The sequence below is a fragment of the Rattus rattus genome, chromosome X (assembly GCF_011064425.1).
Source record: "Rattus rattus isolate New Zealand chromosome X, Rrattus_CSIRO_v1, whole genome shotgun sequence".
NCBI classification, from domain to species: domain Eukaryota; kingdom Metazoa; phylum Chordata; class Mammalia; order Rodentia; family Muridae; genus Rattus; species Rattus rattus.
Genome location: NC_046172.1, coordinates 128,923,283 through 128,940,965, shown reverse-complemented (window position 1 = coordinate 128,940,965; position 17,683 = coordinate 128,923,283). Strand labels below are relative to the sequence as shown.

The following is a 17,683-nucleotide window of genomic DNA, read 5'->3' as shown; positions in this document are numbered from 1 at the left end:
TGCCCCAGGTGCTAATGAACTGTACACTTAACTCGTTGAGAGAGTACGACTTGGGGAAAATGGCAGCTTCGGGAAAGAGTGGTGCTTCTGGCGGAAGAGGCAGCACTGAACAGGCATTTATGATCTGCTACAGTGAGATGAAACAAATAGAGAATAGAGATTCAGTTCTAACATCCAAAAATCAGATTGAAAAATTGACTCATCCTGGTTCCTATTACTTTAATCTGAACCCATTTGAGGTTCATCAGATAGATCCAGAAGTGACAGATGAAGAAATAAAAAAGAGGTTTTGCCAGTTGTTTATCTTGGTTCATCCTGACAAAAACCAAGATGATTCCAACACAGCACAGAAGACTTTTGAAGCTGTGGACACAGCTTACAGTTGCTACAGGATCAGGAATAAAAGAAGAGGACCCTGGATGTAATTCAGGCAGGAAAAGAATATGTGGAACACACTGTTAAAGAACAGGGGGAGGAGGGACAACTAAAGGAGGAAAGAAAGCCTACAAGTGTAGAGGAAGATGATCCCGAGCTGTTCAAACAGGCAGTCTACAAACACACCATGAAGCTGTTTGCTGAGCTGCAGATTGAAAGGAAAGGGGGAGGAGCCAAAGAAATGCATGAGAGGAAGTGCCAGAGAGAAGAGGAGATTCAAGGCCAGGAAAAAGCCAAGCAAGAAAGAGAATGGCAGAAAAATGTTGAGGAAAGTCAGGAGGGTTGAGTGGAGAGTTGACAAAATTTCCAGGCAAATAAATACAAATAGGAAGAAGGAGAAGAAGAATCAGACCTTCCTGCTGCCACTGAAAGTCAAGATGGAGAAACAGGACCATGGTGGAGCCTCCCTGGCCAGAGCCTCCCCACTGCCTCCAGTTGCTTCAAGGACTCATTCTTTTCCCATCTCAACCCCAAAATAGAGTAGCAACTGCCTTTTAGTCCATTTTGTTTTCAATACAATTCAATATCAATTTGAGTATTTCTTTGTACATTGAGAGGAGGTGCTTGGTCTAACCTTTTCCAGTCCTTATCCATGGAACACCAAAATTGGAAGGAGCTACTGACTCATGCTGTGCCTTCTTTCCCACAGTCTGTAGCCTAATGTTTTATATCTGAATTGTGGTGGCTTTAAGGTCATGTATAGTTTGTGGAAATCTTCCAATTAAATGTATCGCTTACAGTGGTATTGTCCTGACTCTACATCAGCCTGGGCCACCTTGTGAAACCATCCTTGAGGCCCTCGCTCCAATAGGAGTGGCATTGTGGACTCACACAGCAGTCACTCCCAGCTACTTAAACCTGTTCACTTTCCAAAGAGTTTGACATCTTCCAGCCAGTCCATTGTGTCCTCCTTGTCTGCATTCATTACAGATATTCTTTTATGTATAACAAATTTTATACACTCCCCCAAAAAAAAAAGTACAACTTTTGTTTATATATACTTCATTACAATAAAAGACCTTTTGGACCTGGAGAGAAGCCACTGCACTTAAGTAGCACTGGCTGCTATTTCAGGGGACCTCCAGCAACTACCTGGCAGCCCAGCTCACAATCATCTGCAACTCCAGGTCCAGGGCATCGGACACTACTTCCTGTCTGTCCCCTACCCTTTATTCCTAATTGCCTCTAACATGGAACCCTCGTGCCCAGTGTCTCTAAATCTACACACGCAGCCTACATGTCTCCTCCTTTTGTTCCCCAGGCCACTTTCTGCTTAAAACTCTTGTGGGTAGAAGGACAGCACCTCTACTTTCTCTTGTTTCACATTCTCATGCTTCACAGCTTTTCCTCTTCCCTCAATGGCTCTAAAATCCTAATGCCCAGAGTGGGGCCTCACCCTTGGTCTAACAGAAAAGTCTTTGGCACAGCATGTCTCAGAAATAAGAAATGTGATCGAATGGTGGCAGACAGTCCAGGTCAGAGGAAGACAATGTTTTACCTCCCTAATTGTTGAACAATGAAATGATTCCAGATGGCCCCTGGACAGACTGTCAGGATTCCATCATCCTTGTCCTCTTCCTCTGGGTAATCCAGAGTCTCTGAAGGAATTTCTGTGTCAGGCTAGAGAGGAAGAAACTGAGTGACTCTAGCCCTAAAAGCATGTACAATGAAAAAGACCTGCACTAATTGTCTAGTCCCAGCAGGGGACGTGTCACTGTCACCTGTCTTATACTCCTCAAAGGCACCAGAGTTTAAAATGAGAAGAAAGACTCAGCAGTGCAGTGAGTAAATGTAAGCCAGACTCCAGGGGGTAATTGAGAGGAAAGGAGGCAGAAACCCTGGCCAGGCAGAATTTCCACCAAGCTCGAGGTCACAACTGAGCTACTCCTACAACCAGATCCACAGTAGAAATGTTCCACAGAATAGCATGAAGCTGTGCAGCACAATGAAGCTGCCACTAAGCCAAGTGTGACTTTAAGGCAATGGACACCTGGCAAGTCCGTGTTGAAATGTGCTATTCAGACCACATACTTATCAACTTCAAAAAGTTAGTGCCAAACCTCAAACAAAAAAGAATGATTAATAACCTTTTGTATTGATCACATGTTAAAGCAATACACTTGGGTTTGTTGGGTAAAATAACTCACAGTTTAAATTCATTTCACCAGTTAGTTTTGACTTGACAGAAAATCTACTAGATTTCAAATGCTCATGTGTGGCCCACATTATGTTCCTATTAGCCAGCACAAACCCTATACCGTCACCTAAAGCCCATGGTCTCACACTACCACCGAGATCACCAACAGGAATACGCAAAATCAGACACTTTTCACTTTTTTAAAACCCAAAGTCCTCTGGAGATCCAGGACCAGTACCCCTACTATTGGTCTTTCCTTTTTCAAGCATAACAAAGGAAATAGTTCCGTCCAGGTCAACCCCAGCGTGCAAGTTGATTAGTTTTGCATATTCTCCTTAGGTTTCCCTACCTTCCCATCTGGGAGTCGCCTTCCCACCAAACTCTTGTCTTGGTTCGGTAATGCTCCTGCACAGAGCTCTTTAGGATCCAAGGATTGGGAAATGGGCTTGGGATAGATAGATAGATAGATAGATAGATAGATAGATAGATAGATAGATAGATAGATAGAGATATAGATAGAGATATATGTATATGTATATATCTCAGCGGGCAAAATGCTTGCCTGGAGACTGTGAGGACATGAATTCAATCCCTCAGAATTCCCAAGCCAGATGTGGCTTAGAAGAATCCCAGTTTTTCCCCCTGGCAAGTTGGAGAAAAATCTTTAGAAATAAGGGAGGTCCACTGAGGAACAAAAGATATATTTTCTCCAGGGTAGACAGTAACCTTCGCAGACAGACAGACACAGACACAGACACACACACAGACATACACACAGATTGGAGCTAGGGTCATAAGGTCATGAGGCACAGTCTACAGTCCTGAGGAATGCAGGCCGTGAGTGTTCAGGGCCATAATGGTCTCCTTTACTAACATTCTTCTCCACACCTAGGTCTGGAGTCTAGCTGTCACTGTGACAAACCAGCTAAATAGCCCAGCGTGTTTGTAGCAAATGCAAGGTACACACACAATTTTGTGGAAAAATGAAAAGCCTGATTAAAAGACTAAAGTACACAGATAGTGGCTTTTCAATACCAGTTCACCAATACAGAGGTCATCGATGGTTAAAAAATAAACAGAGGAACACTGAAAATTAATTTACTGGGGAGGGAATGAGTCCCATGTCTAAAGGAAATTCAGGATACAGAACAAAAGAAGAGGAAACAGAACCTTTCTGGGAGGTATGTCATAGCTGCTTCTCATCAATGCGCCCCAGGTGTCCCAGTAACTCCAAAAAGGAGAGGCCACCTCCCTTTTCTACAAACAGTGGAAGTCTCTGATCTCAGAAATGTGTGAAAAGCAGAGATACCAATGTCTGCTGTGCAGCTGCAGACAGTCAGCCCTAGAAGGTCAAAACTTTTCTCCCAAAAGGATGAAGTCTCTGGGCGTGTGGAGGATGGCTGGAAAATGTAAAGTGCTTCCTGCATGGGATGAAAACCCGAGTTCATTACCCAGTTCCTCATACAAAAGGGGAAAACGGTGTACGGACAGGCATGTTTAATGTCAGCACTCGGGTAACAGAGACAGGAGGATCAAAAGAGCTGAATGGTAAGCCATTCTAGAACAATCAGTGAGAAAGAGGTTCAGTCAGAGATCCTGTCTCAAAAAAATAGAATACCTAAAGAAGACACTGGAACTTGACCTATGACTCCCGCACACTTGTGCATGCACACAAACATAAACACAGAGAGGGTGAGAGAACACAGAGAGATGCAGAGAGACAGGGAGAGAGAGAAAAACAGACATACACAGAGAGAGAGAGAGAAACAGAGGGAGAGGGAGAGAAAAGGACACACACAGGAGGGAGAAGAGAGAGAGAGAGAGAGAGAGAGAGGGGGAGGAGAGGAGGGAGGGTGGGAGGGAGGAAGGGGAGAGTAGAGAGAGAGAGAGAGAGAGAGAGAGAGATTGATTGATTTTTTTAAAACTCAATAGACTGTTTTCTTACATTTTGTTTCCTTTTTTTTGCATTGCTGTTCCAGGGTCACAACATTTCCAAGTTCTTCTGTGCCTTCAAAGCATAGCCTCAAACACACATCTGTTCCTCTCCCTCAGTGGAGTGAGTGAGGACAAAGTAATGGAGAAAGAGTGGAACCGAGCCCCATCCATAGCAGCACCCTAGAGAGGGGGAGGACAGGTAGTATGGAGGAGGTTGTCCGAGACCGGTCATCAGGAACCTGGTGTGCTGTCTAGGTGCATGGGGTCCGTGCAGAGGCTCCAGCCTGTGCTCTAGCTAATACTCCACACAGGCTGGTGACTTTCAGAGAGGTGCCAAGGATTTAGATAGCTTTGGGCACAGTGAGCGGGGAGCCAAAAAGGCTAGGCCTGGCCTGAAACTTACAGGATTGGCAGGCAGAGCCTTGGAGATAAACACTGCCAAGCATGAACATCGATATTTATTTTGAGGGGAAAGAAACGCTTTGAGGATCTTTGACAGGGTAGCCACCACAGGCTCCCAGATGTTCCCGTTTGAGGTGCTTCCTCGTCTCCTGTCTTGGACCTCAGGGTGAAGGCTGAAAGGAGGAAGCTCCCTTCTAGGAGTGTGCACAGGAGGGTGCCTGGTAGCCTGAATCCTGGCTGCAGATCTCTTCCTGGCAGCTTTAAGATGTTCTTGTCAAATAGCTCTTTCTCACGGTAATGCATTTGTGGGCCCCCGCATAGGTACTTCTCTTCTGCCTCCTTGTAGCTGGCTCATCCAGGTTGGCGATCGGCAGATGATTCTTCTGGAAGAAGAACCTCCATCAGTAAAACCTCACTATGTCTCCTCTTGCCAGCGTAAGCAGGGCCTTTGTCTGCTTCCCTTGGCTACTTCTTTGCAAATGTCAGCCACACGAGGATACAGCTGGTCCTCGTCCCTCCAGGTAGGTCTCAATACAGAGGACTTCCTCTTTGATTTCAAAAATCCCAGCCCACTTGGACGGTTTTCTGCCCTTCAACAATGTCCATCAGGTGCTGGTGGCCCCCTTTCTCTTCACGATGAAGTCCACGAGCTTCTGGTTAGCTCTGTCCAAAGCGCCTTCATGCGGTCAAGGCAGGAATTTCTTGGGGGCCCCCTTCCACCGGGGTGGTCTCCTCCTCCCAATCTTCCAGGCTCACATAGCTCACCTTGGGAAATCGATGTGCAGGTCGCCCTCCTGGATGGCTCTCCTCAGTGGGTAATGGCTTGGGCGGTAGAAGTATTCCATAAGAGCCCAGGAAGGAGCCCAGGCTTAGATCCTCTCTAGTGGTCGATCACTGAGAAGCACCAGTTGATGCCATGGGCGACAGCCTTCTGGCTCTCCTCAAGAGTGATATTTTCTCCCCACAGTCCAGATGCTTCAACTTGCGGAGAGGGACGCGGATACCCCTGCGCTCAAACTGCATGTTGCCCTCGATCAACAGCACCCTTGCCATCTTGTCAATGGTGCTGACACTCTTGACCACCGCTGGCCAGAAGGGAAGGTCCTGAAATTTGAACCAGACCATTGCGTTCCTTCCGATGGTACTGGGCCCTGGGCAGCCCTTTGGTGGCTTGAGCATCTTTAGGAACTCTGGCCCCTCTCCCTCTTGAACCTGGTGTTAGTCACCTTTGAGTGCACTTGGGGTCCCAGTTTTGGAGCCACTGTGTGCACAGCACACGGATTTCCCTTTTTCTAGCTATGTGGGAGGACCTCCGTAGTGCTTGGGATTGGAGTGAATGCAGGCCGATGCCCTTGAGTCAGGCTTTGGGGGTCCTTGTTGCCCTCTGGGAGGGCGGTCTTCCTTTGGGCTCCTGGCTGTCTCGGTCTCAGGCAGGACACCGAACTTCGTTGTTTGAGAGCTTGGGTGAGACAGAGATCGCCTCCAGGCCCAAGGAGGCAGCCTGCTGCTACTGCTGCTGCTGCTGCTGCTGCTGCTGCTGCTGCTGCTGCTGGGTGGTGTGGTGGTGGAGGTGGTGGTGGTGGGTTTTAGCCGGGCACCCTCCTGGAGGCTGGGCACTCAAGATCTGGGCTTGATGTTACTGGCTTTTCTTCCTTGGATCACCACTCCAGCTTGTTCCCAAAAGGTGCCTCCGATTACTTGGCCACACTCTGAAGTGCCTCTTAACACTCTCCTTTGCATTACAAGGCGGGGGGCCCTACAACAGTGTGGGCCTGGGCCCCCCCCTGCTGCAGGCACATTCTGTGGGTCCATCAACCTGGGGCCAGGCCCTTCCCCAGGACTCCTCCTGGGGAGGCAGCCTTTCTGGTTCGCCCTTGGGGCAGGAGCTGCTGGCCTAGGCTGGAGCTGGAGCCGGCCTGCTCTTTTTGGAATCTTTGGAGCCACTGTGCTGGTTCTTGACGCCTGGTCTTCCTCCTTGGAAACAAAGCAGGTCCCCTCGCCCAGAACATCTAGTGCCACCTTGAGGGGGCTCTTCTGTGTGCCCTGCTCTGCCCTGGTGAGCCCCGTGACTCCTTTCTTGACAAGGAGGCAATGCTTATATGATTTCAGACTTGGTTAGAGGCCTCACCTGGGGTGCTCCTCTCCTCATCTTCTCACCCACCAGGCAGGATTTGGACCTCCAGGAAGGCGTCCCTCTCCCTCTTACTATGGGCTGGGGGTCCTGGGTCCTGGGACAACACCCTTGGGGCCACAGCTGACCTTCCAGCCACAGAGCACACTCTGCAGGTCCATGGCGACTGGACCCTGGGGCTGTGCTGATCAGGACAGGGTGACTCCTTTAGTTCTGGGCTTGACTGCCTGCCGGTCCTCTCTGGCTCTGCTCTCTTCCCCATGGTGCATCCTCCCTCCAGAATCTGGATGAGAAGTTTGAACTGACTCTCAGTTGCTCAGGATGGTGTGGGCGTGTCTGTAAAGGGTGGCAGAGGGGGAAGCAGAGCTGCATTGGAAGGAGATCACCACCTATTGGATGCCAAGGAAGCAGCACCTCAGTGAGGTAAGGCTAGAGAAATCAAGGGCTCACAAAGTCTGTTCTACAGAAGGAGGGTGTGGGAGAAGGCATGGAAGGTTCAGAGCATATGTGGGAGACAGTCACAACGATTTTATTCCCTCCATCTGAGGCTGGGGTTGTGAACATCCTCTCAGAAGGTGGGTGTCTTTACAAGGCTTGTGTGCTTTCCTGCCCACCAGTCAGTGTCCTAGGATTCCCTGGGGGTGAGGCCAGCCTCATTATTTTCCTCCTGGGAGGTAGTCCTGCACTGTCAGCCCCAGGAAGCCTGTGGCACCTATTGCACTCACCTTCCAGGCCAGTGTGTTACCAGGTTGAAAACAATGGGGCTGGGAAATGCTCGTGGTGATTTGCAAATAAGGATGGCTTCTGTCACCTGCTGGTCCTTCTGTCTCAGTGCCCCCACCAAACCCTGTGCCACCAGACTTTTGGTTCAGATCTCCTCGTTCCCCAACTCCAGCCTGGGCCTCACTGTGGCATCGAGTGTTCACAGGGGCACACTTGGGGCGAGCCCCAAGAAAAGCGCTTCATTGTGGAATGCTGCTAATCGGCAGACTCCAGCGGGTGTCAGGTGGAGAGCAGGAGGTGGCAGGTACCTCTGTTGGTTGTGCACCCCATGCTGCAACCTGGAGTCTGCAGGAGACCACACACATCCCTATCTTCCTGTGGCCGGACACTGTTGTAACAAGAGATCCCCAGACCACAGAACTCTCTTGCACACAAACTCTGCGGCCCTGACCTTAATCACAAAGTCTTAAACACAATGGAGATTAAAACAGCTACTTGATAGCCTGTAGATGGTACCTTGCCACCCCCTAAGTACAACAGCCCAGTGTCCACTCTCATCTGTAGCATAGCTCTTTCTGGACGTGCTCCCCCATACTCTGCCTCTCGACAGAATTCCATCTCCCCGGTCATCTCAGTGGAATCTCATCACGTTTTTTTCCCTGGCCCGTTTCCATGTGTGTGTGTTGTATCCTGGAGTGTGTGTGTTGTGTGGGCTGTGTGTGTGGGTGTGTGTGTGTGGGGGGGGGTGTTGGCTACTGTGTTACTGACTACTTCTGCCTTGAGCCAGTAGTGTGTTTCCTATCAGCAGTATGCATGTCATGCATGCCTGTGTGGAACAAATTCAACATCTGTCTGCTCCTCAAAAGAGGCCCACTGTGCTTGCTGATAGATATGGACTACAACACAGAGGAAGGACCAGGGTGAGCTCACATGCCACCACTGCTCACTGTTTAGGCCAGGATGCAAGTGATCCAGGTTATCACCTGGGTACCAGCAGACACAGTAAGGCTGAGCACTGTGGACTCTGGACTCCTGAAACAGCTTCCCAAGGACGCTGCTCTTCTTGTGCAATCCTGTTACTCCTCGTTCCTTCTGTGAGCATGGGCCAACGGAGCTTATCATGGGACTCCAGACCTTATCTGTAGGAATTTCCAACCATACAGAAATATGGGGGCGGGGAGGACAAATTATATCCGTGTGATCCCCTCAGTCCTTCCCTGTATCCATGAACAGTCAAACCTCTGTATCCATGAACACCTGGTGGTACACTCTAGTTCCCAATTCACTCCACAAATGGGCAGTGTCCCTTCTGTTGCATTCCCTCCCAAGTGTTACCGACTTCAAACCAGAGTTCACGAAGCCTAAAGTGGCTTTCTACATAAAGCAGTCTAGGAATGTCTCAGGGCACACCTTCTGCATGGCGCAATAGTAAACGTGTACTGTGGAGGTACGGAGCTCAATTTAGGGGTCACGGACAGTGACCCTTCTTCCTGGGAGGCTGTGTCATCTCCCAGGGTTGGTTTCCTCTGATCCAGCCCCCCTGGAGTCCTGAGGATACGGAGGAATCCACGAACACCTCAGTTACTTTTAGGCTGCCTTCTGCTGGCCCTTCCTCGCACATTCTTTCCAGCTAGGCAAAACGAACCCCGTCCAACCGTGCCTCTCCACCATCCAGGCACCAGGGCTCACAGGGTGCCCTTAGAAACCACGGTCGCCCGAGTCACACCTATAGAGTCCACGCTTTCTACCCTGCGAAGGCCTTGGGCGTGCTTCTGCTTCTCCCAAGCAGGGCATTCTCAGCCCCATATACTTCTTCAGTTAGAAAACGTGCCTGGGAATACCAGCCATGTGTTCAAGCCCACAAACCAGGGCATGCGTCCAGCCTCTGGAACCCAGTCCTAAAGAAATGTGTCTGTGCTCCTATCAGTCCACGCTCGCCCCCGTGAGTATTCCCTCTGTGTATGCCTATCGCTCCTGGGCACATAATTGTCCTTACGTTTCCTGCATCCTGGTTAGACGTTAGCAGTATTGCCGCCTGCCTCCACCTTTCTGGTGAAAAGGGCACACCATCTTCCCCCAGGGACGCAGAGACGGGCGTTTGGGAGGTGGAATCCAGGAGATCCCGTCTCTGCACACACTGGCCCGAGCAAAGAGCCTTCTATCAAGAACTTGCACACAAACCCTCTTTTCACATTTTCTCCAGTTGGGGAGCAATGGCTTCCCACCTCCTGTGGTAAGACAGGCAGGCGAGGCGACAGTTGGCAGCGAGAGGTGGAGGTGCAGAGTGTGCTAGCGCGCCTTGCTCACTGGGCTGGGGCAGAGATACACAGAGTGATCAGATGCTTCTGGCCGTGGTCAGAGAGCAGCCCCAGCCACACACCGTGCAAAACCCGGCTGGCGAGGCTTCTTCACCCCAACTCGAAGTGAGGGTGACACAATAAGACTGAGACACAGACTCCTAACTAGCTGCAGAAGGTTAGGCTGCCCCCCTTGGGTGTCGATGCCACGCAGGTTTTATCTCCCTCTGGTGTCTAAATTACACAGCAGTGTGATTTGAGGGCAACTAGCTGTCTTTGGGAGGCATTTTTTACTCCCTGTGTCAGGTCTCCAGGCCAGAAGTCCTGCCACTGGGCTTCAACCATTTCTCGAGGAGCACACCAAGGGAACTGCAGGTTCCCCACCCGCACCTACCCCCATCCGTGTTTACCTCCTCCTTAAATGCCTCCCAGCTTCTCTCTCAGACAACACAGGGGCCCAGCAGGATCCCCAACTATCAGGGTGAGGGTGCTGTCCCACTGAAACAGGGTCATCCTGTCAAGAAGAGCACATGTGATGACAATCATTGCCAAGCAGAGAGGGAGGTGTCCGTTTATATTGGCGAACTATGCGCTCTAGGGGCTGAAAAGATAAAGCTAGCAGCAAGAAGAAGTGTCACCTGAGGACAAGGGACGGGGCTCAGTGAGCAGCCAGTCCTTGGGGCTTTCTCTTCAAACAGTAGTGGGTGAGAACCTTCCCTTGTCCTGGGGAAGAGCACAGACGCGCTCTGGGTACACTCGCAGACTCAGCTCTCACACTCAGGTTGGCTGCAGGCACCTACCTACGCGCTTTGCATCTGTCTAGTCACCCACCCCTCCAGTCTGTGAGAGTGTCCTTCTCAAGCCCTATCTGTAACCAGGAAAGAATGGCTTGTCCCCCGTTGTCATGGCAACCCACAGTGTCATCAGGAAAACATTCTCTCCTAGTAGCCAGTTCTCTGAGGAAATCAGGAAGTACTAATCCACCCACCTGGGGAGGCTGACTGTTCACTTACATCCCTGTCACCTGCTTCTCCCACCATCCCTGCAGCTGCACATGAGCCATAAGGAAGGGTGCAAACAGTACAAAAAGGTGATACTGCCGTTCCAGGGTGCCCAGCCTTAGATTTGACCACAGAGGGTCTTGGACTAGGCAAGACAAGAGATCCCAGTTTCTGTCCTCCTGCCTTCTAAAATAAGGAGAGCAGGGCCCACCTCTGAGGGCCGCCTTTGTTCCCCCTTCCTGCCAGAATTAGGAAGGCGGGCACTTTGTCTGTTCCTCCTGACGCAAATAAGCATTCCGGATCGCTCGGCAGAAAAAGGAAACGTGGAGGACATAGACCTCCACAGGATAGAAAACAAAGAGAGTTCAGGTAGCAGCGGCATCAAAAAAATCCATCTCTGCATCTCATGGAGGAGGGGAGAGAGTCAACTTCAAATGGCAGGGGGTTTGAGAAACCTCAAAGCACTCCCCCTCACCCCTAGTGACACATTTCCTCCAGAAAGCACACCTCCCAAGCCTACCCAAAGTAGCACCATCACTAGGAAGCAAGAATGCAAATGCCCCAGACTGCAGAAGATTTCTCATTCAAACCGCACCACCACCCACATGGCATGCACATACACAGGAAGAGCTGTAGGTGTGTGCAAAAGTATCTTTCTTTCACACACACACACTCACACACACTCACACACTCACTCACTCACACACTCACACACTCACTCACTCACACACTCACACACTCACTCACTCTCACACTCACTCACACACACACACACAAGCATACACAATCATACATGGACACACACACACACACACACACACACAGCATGACATGCACCCCATCCCTTCCGCGAGGCACAGAGAGTGTGTTTAATTGTTGTCCAAGACACGCCTGCCACTCTAGGCAACATGCCTTCATCCAGTGAGATGTCACCAGAATAGATGACAACCAGTTTGGACAGACACCTCTTCAGGGTTTTTCTCTGCTCATGGCAGCATATACAGATCCATACAGAGTGACTTTTTTGGTCAAGTGATTTCACTGAAATGCTTCCAATGCCTGTAAAGTCGGTGATTTCCTTCTGAGGTATTCTGTTTAGGGTTGTAGCATGCTTTCGGCTCATCTCTTCATACGTGAGGGGCTAATCCGGGACTTTTCCATCGATTTTGGGCTGCCTTGAGCTTTTTGCCATGCCTTATATCGGCTTGAATACCTCAATGGGAAGTGGCACTTACTTAGGGGTGGATTGACCCCGTGCTGGGCTGATGGAACATTTCTCATCTTGATAGACACGTAGATTCCCCAAACCCCAAACTTTGCACCGGAGCTCTTCACAGTAATTCTTAATCTCTTCCTAAATAGTCAGGTGGAGGCTGGCTGGATTTAACTGCCTCTCTTGTATGTTTTTGCATCTCTCCCAAGGCCTGACTCACGGAACACGTGTTCTGAGCCCCCATGCTTCATGCATGTACGGATGATGTGGGTGGTGAAAGCGATCAACATAGATCCCCAGCCCTTGGGGAAGACAGTAGGACCATGAAGTGTCAGAGCCGGAGGGAAACAATACAGTGATAGCCAGGAGTCTCGATTTGTCCTTTAGATCAGACAAAGCTCTTGAAGGCGAAAAGGAAGGGCCCTGCCCTGTGTACTTTTGCAGTCCTCACTGGACACCTGGGTCCTCTGGAGTAGCAGCCCGCGGCGATGGTTAGTGGGAGGGCTCACTGCGGCCCAGTGTGCAGGCCTGACCAGACACCAGTCCAGCACGACATCATGTCTTCAAGTCTCAAGTTACAGTCCTGTGATTGATTGTTTGGTGGTGTCACTTCATCCAGTCTCATGCATGGCTTGGAGCTTTCAGGGTGGGTATGCACAAACTGGGTCACCTAGGAAAGGCCGGCATCTGCATGTGAGCACTAACCCTGGGAAAGGGAGGGTACTTGCAGGTGATTGTCCTGAAAGGATGCCTGAATAGCTGAGCAACAAGGTATTAGGGGCCAATGAGGGTGATGCCATGGGCCTCAGAGTCACCCTGGAGTGGGACAAAGCCCAGAGGGCCATCCTTGGAGAGCTTTGTCAAGGTGTTAGGGACTGGTAAGGGGCATGTGTGTAGGGACAGCACGTCTGCCTGCAGAGACAAGGGACCTTCCACAGGGCCCTTTGTGCCTTGTGATTCTGCACAGGTCACGCATCCTGCTGTCTGGCACTTAAAACTTCGATGGTCCTACTGGCCTGGTCCTCCCCAAAGGGCTGTGGGCCTGTAGCCAAATCCATGCTTCACCACCACAGCATCCCATCGTGCACAAGCCTGGGGTCTCAGAACACAAACAGGTTCTGTGGAAGTCAGACTTTAAGGGGGACTGAAAACAGGCAGCGGAGGTGTTCCGGGGCACATTAGGCCCTTCCTAGGTGCGATCCCAGTTTTCTGCACGACAGCCGAAACTCAAAGTCAATCTTGGCGCATTCACGGGCGTGCTGGCTATGGCAGGGGTGGAGAGATGCAGCATCATTGGCCAGGCTCACAAGGTTAGGCAGACATGGTTTTTCCCACAGGGCAAGAGGATATGAAGAAGGACCTGGGACCTCCCAGGAGGAGAAACAGGGTCTCAGGGATTGTGGTGGGCTATGTGTGTCCCTGTAGGTGGTAATTAGGTACTGAGACCCAGGAGTCCTGAGGCAAAGGTCAGCGGGGAGCCTGAATTCCCACAGTGGAGTGGAGGAGGAGGGGAAGGGGGTGGTGTGTTTTGATATGGAAGAAGCAGGGACTGAGAACGGTGGGCAGGACAGCATGTGCTTGTAGAAGGACTAAGGGATCTCCACGGGCCCTGTCTGAAGACGTCCTTGGGCACAGCAGACGCCAGTCATCCAGGTCCACACACTTCCACAGTTGGGCCTACTCAAAATTAGTCTATGGGTGTTTTGGGTCCTGCCAGGCCTCAAGGGCACCGTTTCCTGTTTACAAACGCAGGGGGTTGCTGGTGGGCTGTGCCCCTCTCGTTCCATGAGTACCAGCTATCTTCATATTGTTGCTTTAACGTGCCTGCCAGTCACTGACACTGAGAAGTGACTTGCCTCAAAAGGACATGCTGGCCACACAGCCTGATTTGTTCTGTATGTTCAATGTTCTGTATGAGGTCTGCTAATCTTAAGAAATTCCACGACGCTTTACGTAAGACCCACCAAATCAAAGGTCAACATGAGTCGTTGTGTTTAAAATATCTCGAGTCAGAGCTGACCACCAGGCAGCACTTCCTACACCTGCATATGAACTCGTCGTGGGTTTTGCAGATTTTCTTTTCCTTTATAAGCTGACGGGAAAAAAAATATATCCGTTGTCATAGTTCAGATAATTCTGAGTTATGTTCCTGGTCTGACCAGCATCGGGCTGTGTGTTCCATAAACTGTTCTTACTTAAATGAGATCAGTGTTCACATGGTTCTGTCTGGGATTCCTGAACCCCAACAAACTTATCTAAATACAAGGACTGGGCAGGGCACTCATTCACACCCCCATGCTTCTCCCCAAGGTTTAATACTCTCTAGAAGTGAGGGCCAACCAGCGTTTGACCTCCCTCCAGGCGGGCAGGGCAACCGTGGTGGTGATATGTTCTTCTGAGTGAGTGACCAGATATTAGGAACCCGGGGTAGCCTCCTCTCTGGAGGTGATGTCTGGTGCTGAATTCACACCCAGTGACCTAGAACCCAGGAGGGACCGTCTGGCGACATCTTGCGAGGGTGTAGGGGACTGAGAGGAGGAACCGGGCAGGAGGAGGTTTGCTTAGGGAAAGGCGTGGGACCTTCTGTGTGTGGATCTTTCTAGGGTCTCTGGGTACTGCGGTTCTCTGAGGCTGGGTGCCTACAGTAGAACTCTTTGGCCGGGCGTGGGTTCTTCAGGTCCCTTGAAAAACCCTCCAACCACGGCGATGTTTTTATTGACACGCCCAGCCCCCGGCCCCAAGTCCCACATGAGCAGACTGCCAGGTGGCCTCTGCCTGGGACCAGATTGGCAAATCTCATGCATGTGCACACATTTTCCATCGTGGCCCAGCACTTCGGAAGTGACTTCACTAGCGTGCCCCCCCCCGAGGGAAAGATGGCTTGGTGGGATTGTAGGAGGGGAATCCCTAGCCTGGAGAGCGATGAGGCACCCTGAGACATAAGGACAAAACCCTCCGGGAAGCATCGGCCCCCCCAGCCAGTACACTCTGCATGGATTCGGGGGGTGGGGGGCGTTGGGGGATTCTGTGGGAGGTGTAATTCCCTAGCTAGAGGAACAAGGTATCGCCGAGACTCAGCTGAACCTTCCGAAGTGATTCCAATGACACTGCCACCTCGAGGGTGAGGGGTTTGTGGGATCTTAGGAGGTGCATTTCGATAGCTGAGCCACCAGGTATCATGAGACCCAAGGTAACACCATTTGAAGACGCTCAGAAAAGCCGCGTGCTCACTCTCCAGGGTAGGTGGGCTGGGGGGACTGCAGCAGGTGTAAGTGTGATATCCAGCGACAGGTTTCACAAGGGCTGAGAAACCTTCCGGAGTTGACTTGATAGTTTTAGCCTTCTCTCCCAGGGTAAGAGGGGTTGGGGATCAATGAGGTGTATCTCTGTAGTAGAGCGAAAAGGGATCACAAGACCCAGTGCAAAAGCCTTCCTTAAGGGGTGGCAAAGTACTGCGACCACCCCTTCGAGGGTAAGAGGGGTTTGTGGGGAGTGTGCGAGGTGTAATTCCCCAGCTGGGCTACAAGATATCGCGAGACCCCAGCTTCACCCTCCCGGAAGTGATGTCCAACAGTCGTTCCCACTCTCGAAGGTTCGACGGTACGAGGAGTTTGGGGGAACTGTGGGAGGAGTGATACCCTAGCTGGGCTACAAGGTTCCCTGAAACTCAAGGTTAAACGCTTGAGTAAGTGATGTCGGAAAGTCGTTTCCACTCTCCAGTGTAAGTGGGTTTTGGAGTATTGTAGGAGATGCATTTACCCAGCTGAGAGAAGTGACGGCCAATAGCCTTGCACACTGCTAGAGGATCAGAGTGGGTTGGCGGGATTGTAGGGGGTGAATTTCCCTAGGGTGGTGAGATATCGGGCACCCTCAGCGGTATACTGCTGCAGCTGACTTCTCACTGGCTGTGACACCCTTAAGGGAGACTGCTGTGAGGAGGTTTTTCCTAGCTGGGAGACAAGGGTTCCTGAGTCCTGTGATAGAACACTCCCAGAAAGGATGTCTCCTTATTAAGCTTTTGCCACCGTCCAGGGTAAGAGCACATTTTGGGCACAGCTTTGGGGCTGTTTTCCTTGCTCAGTGCCTGTGCATCCCGAGACACATGGCAAATGCATTTCGGAACATGACGTCTCACAAGCGGTGACCACCCTGGAGGGCAGCTGGGTATGGGGGGGGGTGTGTGTGCTTATTTTCCTTGCTGAGTGACAAGATAGCGGGACCCACAGTAGTACATGTCTTCAAGCGACTTCTCACTAGCTGTGACTACCCTGGAGAGCAAGAGAGGTTTGGGGGGATTGTTAGGAGGTGTATTTCCCTAGGTGAGTTTCTAGACATCGGGTCACACAGTAGTACAATTTTGGATGTGATGTCTCACTGGCTACAAGATAACAAGGGTAACAGGGGTTTGGGGGGATTTTAGGTGTGTTTATTTCCCTTGCTCAGTTCCTTCGTATCAGGCCCCGTAGTGGTATACTTCCGGAAGTGATGTCTCAGTAGCTTGTACTACCCTCCAGGGGAAGAGGGATTTTGTGGAATTGCTGTGAAACATGTTTCCCTTGCTGAGTGACTGGGGTACCTTGTTAACTACAGTAGTGCAGGAGGTGACTTCTCGAATTCCTTATGGAACTTGAAAAGGCCCCAGAGTTCAGTCTGGAAAGGTTTGTCAGGGCCACTGTTTCCTGTCCACCAGTGCTGTTTAAGCTGCTTTAGGTCCACAAGTGTGCAAGCTCAACATCCTGCCCCTCCCCTCCCTTCCCCTCCCTTTCAGCCTGCCCTACTCCAGGTCCTCCACACCCTCAGTTGTCATGCTTGCTTTTCCAGATGCAGAGATGCTTATTTTATGGGAAGCCTAGGTAGGCACGACTCCCCCACCCCCTTCTTGGGAAAGGACGTTATCGGGGCATCATCGTGAATCCTGTCCACCTAAGTTTCTGGAGAGGTATTGGGACCCAAGGTAGCCCGAAGCAGCCAGAGCTTCTCTTCTGACTGTGACTGCAAGGAGGCCCAGTTGGGTGGTCTGGGAAAGCTTTTTCAGGACTGCAGGGCCTTAGAGAGGTGGGCCAGGACAGCATGTGGTCTGGAGAGAGAAAGGGGTGGGGGGCTTTCCCATAAGTCCTTTTTCTACTCTGAGCTGACTCCTGACATGGGGTCAGGTGGAGGCCATGAAAGGCAGGTCCATTTAAAAGGGCACACGGTAAGGGGCATAGTTCCAAGTCCCTTCCAGCCCTTGCTACTTGCAGTCCCACAGTTTAGTCATGTAGAGCTGCAAGCCCAAATCACACATGCTTGATTGCCAGATGGGTCTCACCCTTTAGCACCTTGGACCAGGCTCATACATCCCTTCATGCTGTTGCACAGAGTCAGAAGTCATCCCATTGAGGGAAATGGGACCTAGCTAGGTCAGGTAAG

General features: G+C 50.9%; 2 pseudogenes; one reads left to right on the top strand and one right to left on the bottom strand.

The window, feature by feature from the left end:
* The first annotated feature begins 59 nt into the window (after positions 1 to 59).
* On the top strand, positions 60 to 914 carry LOC116888217 (annotated as a pseudogene).
* Positions 915 to 3,758: 2,844 nt separating this feature from the next.
* LOC116888216 lies at positions 3,759 to 9,182 on the bottom strand (annotated as a pseudogene).
* Positions 9,183 to 17,683: the final 8,501 nt, after the last annotated feature.